This window comes from Neomonachus schauinslandi, chromosome 11 (assembly GCF_002201575.2).
Source record: "Neomonachus schauinslandi chromosome 11, ASM220157v2, whole genome shotgun sequence".
Taxonomy (NCBI): domain Eukaryota; kingdom Metazoa; phylum Chordata; class Mammalia; order Carnivora; family Phocidae; genus Neomonachus; species Neomonachus schauinslandi.
Window position 1 is genome coordinate 3,766,277 of NC_058413.1, and position 8,121 is coordinate 3,774,397.

The following is an 8,121-nucleotide window of genomic DNA, read 5'->3' on the forward strand; positions in this document are numbered from 1 at the left end:
GAAATAAAAACGTTTTTCAATGTTAAACTGCGTCCCAGGCTCCAGGAGTCTTGAGCAGAGGGGATGCTCTCGGGTCTCCGCGCTGATCGTGGGGGGCAGGGCTGGAATGTGTGGACATTCGTATTTCAAGTACTCTCGCTTCGTAAGTCTTAGCTGCCTTGGACGATGGCACGAAGTCTCGTCTCAGAGCCCAGTCAGCAATTAAGATGTCTTAAGTGCAGAATGTGGTCGCCCTTGGCCCCTTGCGCCAAGTCAGCGAGTCACGTGGGAAGCGTACAGAGATGTCGTTGGACCTCTTGAAATATTGCAAAGTGTTTCTGTTGTGATGGGATTTAAGGTTTCTGTACTTTCCGCGGTTCGCAGGATCTGTCTGTAGTTTTATACAGGTGCCAACCCCAGTTATGATGTATGTGCTGTGCACACTGACCTAACGCCGAATAAATGGAAACATTTACCATGTTTGAAAAGAACCCCATTGGACTTGATGTAAAGAACCGGGGAAGGTATTGAAAACGATTAAAACCTGCCTGGAAATGCTAAGCTATGGCTCCCTCCCGCCTCCCAGTGTCTATTTGAGGCCTCAAGCCTTGCCTGGCTGCGGGTGGGGGTGGGGGAGACGAATTTTCGCCAGCTGTGTCCACACAAATGTGGCCTTGAAGACGGGAGCCTAGTGGGGTGTGAGCGTCAGAGTTTCGTGAGGGCTCTGAATCTTGCAGTTTATTCTCGTGATGGGGCCAATTCACACCATCCCCACCAAAGTTCGGTGCACCCCCCCTTGGCCTGGCACGGTCCACAGCAATTTGCACTTTCCTGGGGGGTGTGGGGAGTGAGTCCCCAGAGCTGGTCATCAGAGGACTGACTCCAGCAGAGTTTTCCAACTCTTAAGTAGACACCACTCATGAGTCTTGAAATCCATATAATGACTGCAACTAGCCTTTTGTGAAAAGGAAACGGAATGCAGTCAGGTTGCCCAGAAATTTCCAGAGTGTATCAATCCCGGGAAGGGCATAGATTAGTTTGTGACCATATGTATATAACTAGTCTCTACTAGGATGTGATGGAGAACGGGTTTGTTAGTGTGGATTGCAATAAAAAAATTCAACACTGACCTAAAGTGCCTAGAATGTGGATTCCCCTCCCCCCCCCAAAATAGATCCAGTCCCTTGACAAAAAGACCCAAAAAAGGCAATCAGGGCTGCCAGATCTTTAATTGTACTTATTGTGCTGTCCAAGACATCACCTTCTCCTTCCCTTCATTTCGATGCCCGTGACCTAGATGTGCCCAAGAAATGCATGGGCAGTGTTTCGGGTTAAATCGTGTCCCCGTAAAAAAGAAATGTTGGAGCCCCTAACCCCTAGTCCCTAGAATATGAGCTTGTTTGGAAATAGGGTCTTTAAAGAGGTAATTGCGTTAAAATGAGGTCATCAGGATGGACTTTAATCCCATGAGTTGAGTGTGCCTCTAGAAAGTTCAAGTAAAGACAGAGGGAGAAGGCCCTGGGAAGGAGGAGGTTGGGGTGACGTCTCTGAGCAGACGAATGCCAGGGAACACTGAAAACCACCAGCAGCTGGGAGGGCCGCCCAGAGCAGGTTCACCTTCACGGCCTCAGAAGGAGATTTTGAACTTCCGGCCTCCGGAACAGGAAGACCTACGTTCCTGTTGTGTTAAGGTGCCCAGCGTGTGGCACTTTGTCCCTGCAACCCGAGAGAAGCTAATAAGGGTGGTTATTCATATTTCTTGCGGGGCCTGGGTTGGGGGGTCGTGAGGACTGGAGTGCTGACGGATGTCCGGGCTTGGCTGGTCTTCCGCCGTCTCCCGTGGTCCCCAGAAGGTCTCTGGCCCAACACGGAAGGCCTCATCCCGCTGCTGGGGCGAAAGCCTGCCCAGCGTGGGTAGAATCCGACGCCTGGACTGGGCTTCCACTGGGCCTTTCCCCCGCCTGGCACAGACTGCAGATGGGCCCAGAGGGGGACGGAGGGGGCACCCGCTCACGTAACACGTACTTGTTGCGTGCCGGGCACAGTGCTAAGAGCTTGGGGTATCCAAGTGAGGAAAAGGGAGGCCCCAGCCCGCATGGGGCCCCCGTCACAGTGAGGGAGGTGGCCGCACAGGAGGCCATGAGACATCTGGCAAGGGAAAGGGAAAGAGAGGGTCAGGTGGCCTCCACTCTGGCCTTGCTGGGGAGTGGCATTCGAGCCAAGACTTGAAGGCGCAGAGGGAGGAAGCCATTCTGGGAAAAGCATTCCCGGCCAAGGGAACAGCTAGGGCCAAGGTGCTGAGCCGGGGGCAGCATCAGGTGCCAGTCACCAGTACGTGGGAGCCCCCTGTGGCTGGAGCCCCCTGTGGCTGGGAGGAGCGGGGAGGTCAGAGAGGACTGAGCAGAGGAGGGACACAGCCCAGCGGGAGTGTCCATGGTGGGGTGGCGGGAAGGGCTGTGGGCCTGGGGCCCCGAGACAGTAAGCAGAGGTGCTGAGGACGGAGGAGGGCGGCTCGATGCCCCGGGGTACCTTCTCAGGCCTGTGTTCCTCACACTTGCCCTCCCCGGTGACCCAGCCTCAGGCCCACTGCCTCCCAGCTGTGTGACCTTGGACCAGCCCAGGGACTCCTCTGAGCACTACAACAAACACTAAGGGCCGCCTTTTGTTATCATTAATCTCCAAAGAGACGGGGTCGTTATAGTCTTGAAGTCCCAATCCGTTTTACTCTGTGCCCGGGGTGCTGTCCTGTGAGCGGGGGACCCTCCTGAGGGCGTGCCGGCTCCTAGGACGCCCCCAGATCACACTCCGGATTCCTCCTCCTCCATGCAGCCCGCGCTGGTTCGCTCCTGCCTAAGTGGGAGGGGTCGAGAGCTCCCCAGCTCCGAGTCTTTCTTTATCGGGAATATTTTCTAATTGTTCTTAGTTCATAATTTGAATCCTACACGCTTCTTAAAAAAACGAAACAACATGGGGCAAGGCTGGGGCCCACACGGGGCCTGTCATGGGCAGGGGCTGGGAGAGCAGCGGCCCAGCGCCAGGGCCCTGCGACTAGGCCTGCCCAGGGAGGAGCTGACCGGCCACCAGAGTCCCAGGGCCTCAGACACCCTTGCTGGACTGTGATGCCTCCTCCCCTCTGGGAGCCTCAGACCCGTTCCACTCGGGGCTGCAAGGGCACCTCAGCCTCCACGTGTCCACACCCTAGAATATCCCAATCCGCCCACCCGCCCTCCTCCTGCCTGAGATGGGGATTCCGAAGCAAGAGGTTATCAAGGAAAGAGCTTTTGGGGGGAAAGCCTATGAAAAAAAAATGAGGGAAGCAGAGCAGGACCAGGAAAAAGGGGAACAAAGACGTGATTGTAGTAGAGTCTGGGGTGTAAGCAGGACGCTAGAGCTGTCCCACCTGAAAGCATGGGGTCCCTGCTTTTGTACCCCCTATCAGTCAGTCCCTGCCTACAGGCTGCCCCGAGGGGAAAGCAGATCCTTCCAGGCACATTCAGGCTAGGTGGCTCCTTTCCAGGAGCAGGGGGGCTTGGCCATTAGCAGCTGGGGGATGGAGGCCCCTGGAAAAGGGGTCTGAGTGGGGACCACCAGCATCCACCACACCCAGCAGTTCTTCCTAACTCTCCAGGGTTATCCACGAAGTAATGAGTTACATCATTCCTTGCTGGAGCCTGTTTTCCTTCTCTCCCCACGACTGGGATCTTCCGGGGCAGGGATGGGGCCAGGCTTTGCACACCATTCCCGTGTCCCCAGCACCCAGCACGAACCTGGGCACCTACCAGGTGCTCACCCAGGCACACCTGAGGAGGCTTCCCTTGCCATCGCTGTGTGTGGGAGTTCAGTGTGTGTTCTCTACCAAGGGTCAAGGTCACACACCACCAGCCCCTGCTGACTGGGAGACCAGGAGCCGCTGGTCAAGGAGCTCACAGGGGGGCTCACCGAAGGAGAACTTCCTGGTGTCAGTGCCCGCTGGCTTAGGCTGCACCCAGGGAGCGCCCCTCTGCTTGCTAGATGGGATGCTGCCCGATCCATGGATCGCTTAATAAAGCCAGTTAGATTAAAAAAAAAAAAAGACTGTATTCGAAACTAGCTTCCCCACTCACCTACTTGCCCCATGCCCTTCCCCTTTATTTTTATTGTGATAAAATAAAACATAAGTCTATCATCTTGGGGCGACTCGGTCAGTTGAGCCTCTACTTCTGCTCAGGTCATGATCTCAGGGTCCTGAGATTGAGCCCCACGTCGGGGCGTCTGCTTCTCCCTCTCCCTCTGCCTCCCCCCCAGGCCTCCCCCATCCCGTGCTTGTGCTCTCTCTCAAATAAATAAATAAAATCTTTTTAAAAAATCTACCATCTTGACTATTTTTTTTAATTTTTAAAAAGATTTTATTTATTTATTTGACACAGAGAGCATACGTGCAGGGGGAGTGGCAGGCAGAGGGAGAGGGAGACGCAGCCTCCCCACTGACAGGGAGCCCAACACGGGCTCGATCCCAGGACCCCGAGATCATGACCTGAGCCGAAGGCAGACGCTTAACCGACTGAGCTGCCCAAGCACCCCACTATTTTTAAGCGGAATAGTTCGGTGGTATTAAGACTTTCACGCTATTGTGCAACCATCACCACCATCCACCTGCACCACTTTCTCATCTTTTAAACTGAAACTCCCTCCCTGTTAACCACGAGGTCCCCCTCCCCCTCCCCCAGCCCCTGGCGCCCACCGCCCTACTTTCTGTCTCTATGAACCTGACAGCTCTAGGGACCTCGTGTAAGTGGAATCACACAGGATTTGTCCCTTTGTGTTCGTCTGGCTTATTTCACTCAGCGTAACGTCCTCAGGTCCATCCACGTTATAGCGGGTATCATCACAATTGCCTTCCTTCTTTAGGCTGGAAAATATTCCGTTGCGTGGATGGACCCCATTTTGCTTATACATTCAAACATCGGTGGACGCTTGGGTTGCTTCTACCTTCTAGCGATTGTGAATAAGGCTGCTGTGAACATGGGTGTGCACATATCTCTTCGGGATCCTGCTTTTAATCCTTCTGGGGTTATGCCCAGAAGCAGTTACTGGATCCTAGGGTAATCCTAGTTTTCACTTTTTGAGGAACTGCCCTAGTGTTTTCCACCCGGGCGGCTCCATTTTACATTCCCACCAACAGTGCACGAGGGCTCCAACTTCCCCACATCCTCGCCAACACTAGGTTTTTCTGTTTTATTGATCGCAGCTGTCCTGATGGGTGTGATGTGGTATCTCATTGTGGTGTTGATTCGCATTTCCCTGAGGATTAGTGATGTGGAGCACCTTTTCATTTGCTTATTGGCCTTTTATTTGTATGTCTTCTTTGGAGAAGTGTCTATTCAGGTCCTTTGCCTGGTTTTTAATGAGCTTGTTGTTGGGTTTTAGTTCTCTGCATGTTCTGGGGATTGATCTCTTATTAGATATATGATGTGCAAACATTTTCTCCCATTGTGTGGGTGACTTTTCACTCTGTGGACAGTCTTTTCATGCACGGAATTTTAAACTTTTCATGACGTTGGATTCGGCAAGGATTTCTTGAATACGACACCAAAGGCACAGACCATGAAAGAAAAGAATAGACAAACTGAACGTCATGAAGCTTCTGCCCTATGTTCTCCTGCAAGAGCTTTAGAGTTTTACGACTTACATTGAAGTCTTTGACCCATTCTGAATTTATTTCTGTACACGGTGCTGAATAAGACTCTTGTTTTTTATATGGCAGGTAGTTTGCTCACGTCCAAGCTTCCGTTTCTCTGCAGTCTGTGCATTGGATAGTGAGCTGGGTTTTCCTGTAGACGGGACAGACTGAAATGTCCACTGGGATGTGTGCTGTCTCTTGCCAGGCGCTGGGGGTCACCCAGGAAAACACACAAAATGCAAGATGCAGCTACCTGCTGGACGCTCTGAGCCTGGGGCTCGCTCTTTCTTTTTTTGTTCCAAAGGGAGATGTGCAAGTGTTAGAGATGTGTTAAGGACTCACTATCACCAAACAGAAACTTTCTCCTCTTAATGAGCATGGCCTAAAGGGACAATCTCACTGTGACATGCCCTGTGATTTAATGCCACTCATGTCCCACCTAAAATCAGTTCCCCTGCTGGGGGTCGGCAGGACGCTCTGCCCTTGGATCATACCCTCTTAATACACACAAAGGGGCAAAGACAGCGGAGTCTCTGGGTGGACAGGGAGCCAAACCCCAGAGCGTCCTGCTGGCCTGCGGTGCAAGTGGCCAGACTCCTGGATAAAGTAGAAGATGGTAGATGCAGCTCTGTGGAGGTTTAAGAATGGCCTTGGCTTCTTCGACTCTCTTTCCATTGAGTGTCCCCCCCCCTTCTGACTGCCCCCCCCCCCCCAGCACAAGTGCCTGTGTGCCTTCTGAGGCTGGGTCATGAGAGGCAGCCCAGCCTCAGTCCTGGTCACGGAACGCCTCGTGCCTGCAGCCCGGAGCCACCCTGCCACAGCCCCGTGCGCCGCGGCCGCCACGTTGGGAGGAAGCCCAGGCTGCATGCAGAGGCCTGTGTCCTCCCTGCCGTTGAGGGACAGTCCTTGCTGTGCCTGGAGGTCACACCGTCTCAGCCCAGGCCCAGGACAAGGCAAGAAACCTTCAGCTGCTTGTCTTCTTCTCAGCTGAGGCTCCGGATAGCTTGCAGCAGAGACGAGCCACCCTGTTGTGTCCCATCCAAGTCCCGTCCAACAACAGAATCGGTTAGCCCAGGAAAATGGTTGTTGCCTTCTGCACGAGGCTTCGGGGGAGTCGGTTATACGGCAGGGGATATGGGGAGCGGCTGTGAGGGGGGCAGATGCAGTGAGTCATACTCCCAGCTCTCTCTGCAGCCCACTCGCTCCCAGGGGCCACGGGCCGTGCGGGGCACGCCGGCCATCTGGGCATGTGCTCCCTCGGTGTTGGGTGGGGAACACGGACCCCTGGTGGAGAGCAGGGCTTGCTTCTCTCGGAGGCTTTGGGCAGAATCCAGGCTTTCCTTGTGCAGGGAGGGAACTCCAGCCTGCAACCATTTCCGAAACCGGCAGGTGTCCGGGGCCCACACTTTGGGAAACGCTGAAATAGAACCACAAACTCAGCAAAGACGTAAAGGCCTGGACACCAAGAACCCGCCGTGCTCTGAACACAGGCTGTAACAGATGGTCCTGCTTCCATGGAATGTTCTCAGGGCTGGATCACATACCTGGCTGCGCAGAAAGCTTAGTAACCACCCCCTCAAGAAAATTATGGTGTAATAAGGCGATAAGTGAGCAATACTGAGATGAATTTTTGAATTTCTACCTTTTGAAAGTAAAAAAAAAAAAGACTGCTGGTTGCTAAACTAGCCCCAGGCCCTTCCTGTTCCTGCAGCGGCACCTCCCGGAGCACTTGAGCACTTCGGGCTCTCCCATGGAGGGCAGGAATCCAGCTTCCCCCTGCTTGAATCTGGCCTCTTGAGGTCAGTGGGGAAGCAAGCAAGTGCAGGCAAGGGGACCCCTGTGACCCTCACCCAAAGGAGCCCGGGCTGGCCTGTCATCCCTGCCCCGGTCCCCACAGCCGGCCCGCGAGCAAGGCCACCTCCGACCGCCATCACGAAGGCAGTCGCAGGCCCCGGGGGGAGGAGGAAGGCCCAGGAATCTGTACAGAGGGCAGAAGCCCAGAGCAAGGTGTGGGGATGGCAGGCGCGGAGGCCTGGACCGGCCTGGCTCCGGTAGAGGCCTGCGATCCGTGCCTCCCCAGACGCACTCACACTTCCCAGGGAGGCCCCTGGCCTCTTCCCAGCTCCTTGACACCAGCCCAGGAGTTGTGGGTTTGGTGGGGGAGGCAAACAGTGCCTGGAGAAAAGCCCAGGGACTGCCAAGCCCCCTGACCCTTTGAAACTGGCCCCAGGGCTGGCCTGATTTGTACTTCAGAGCTAATGTGATTAGAGATGAGATTGTCACCAGAATATGTTAATGGATTCAAACAGCCCCCAGTCACCTTCCTGGGGGGCTGCCCCATAGGGCTGGAGCCCAGTGTCTCCAGAGCTCTGGGGGGTCCTGGGGGCTCTAGAGGTCTCTGGGGGCTCTGAAGGACTCTAGGAGGCTCTGGGGGTCTCTAGGAGGCTCTGAGGGGCTCTAGAGAGCTCTAGGAGGCTCTAGGG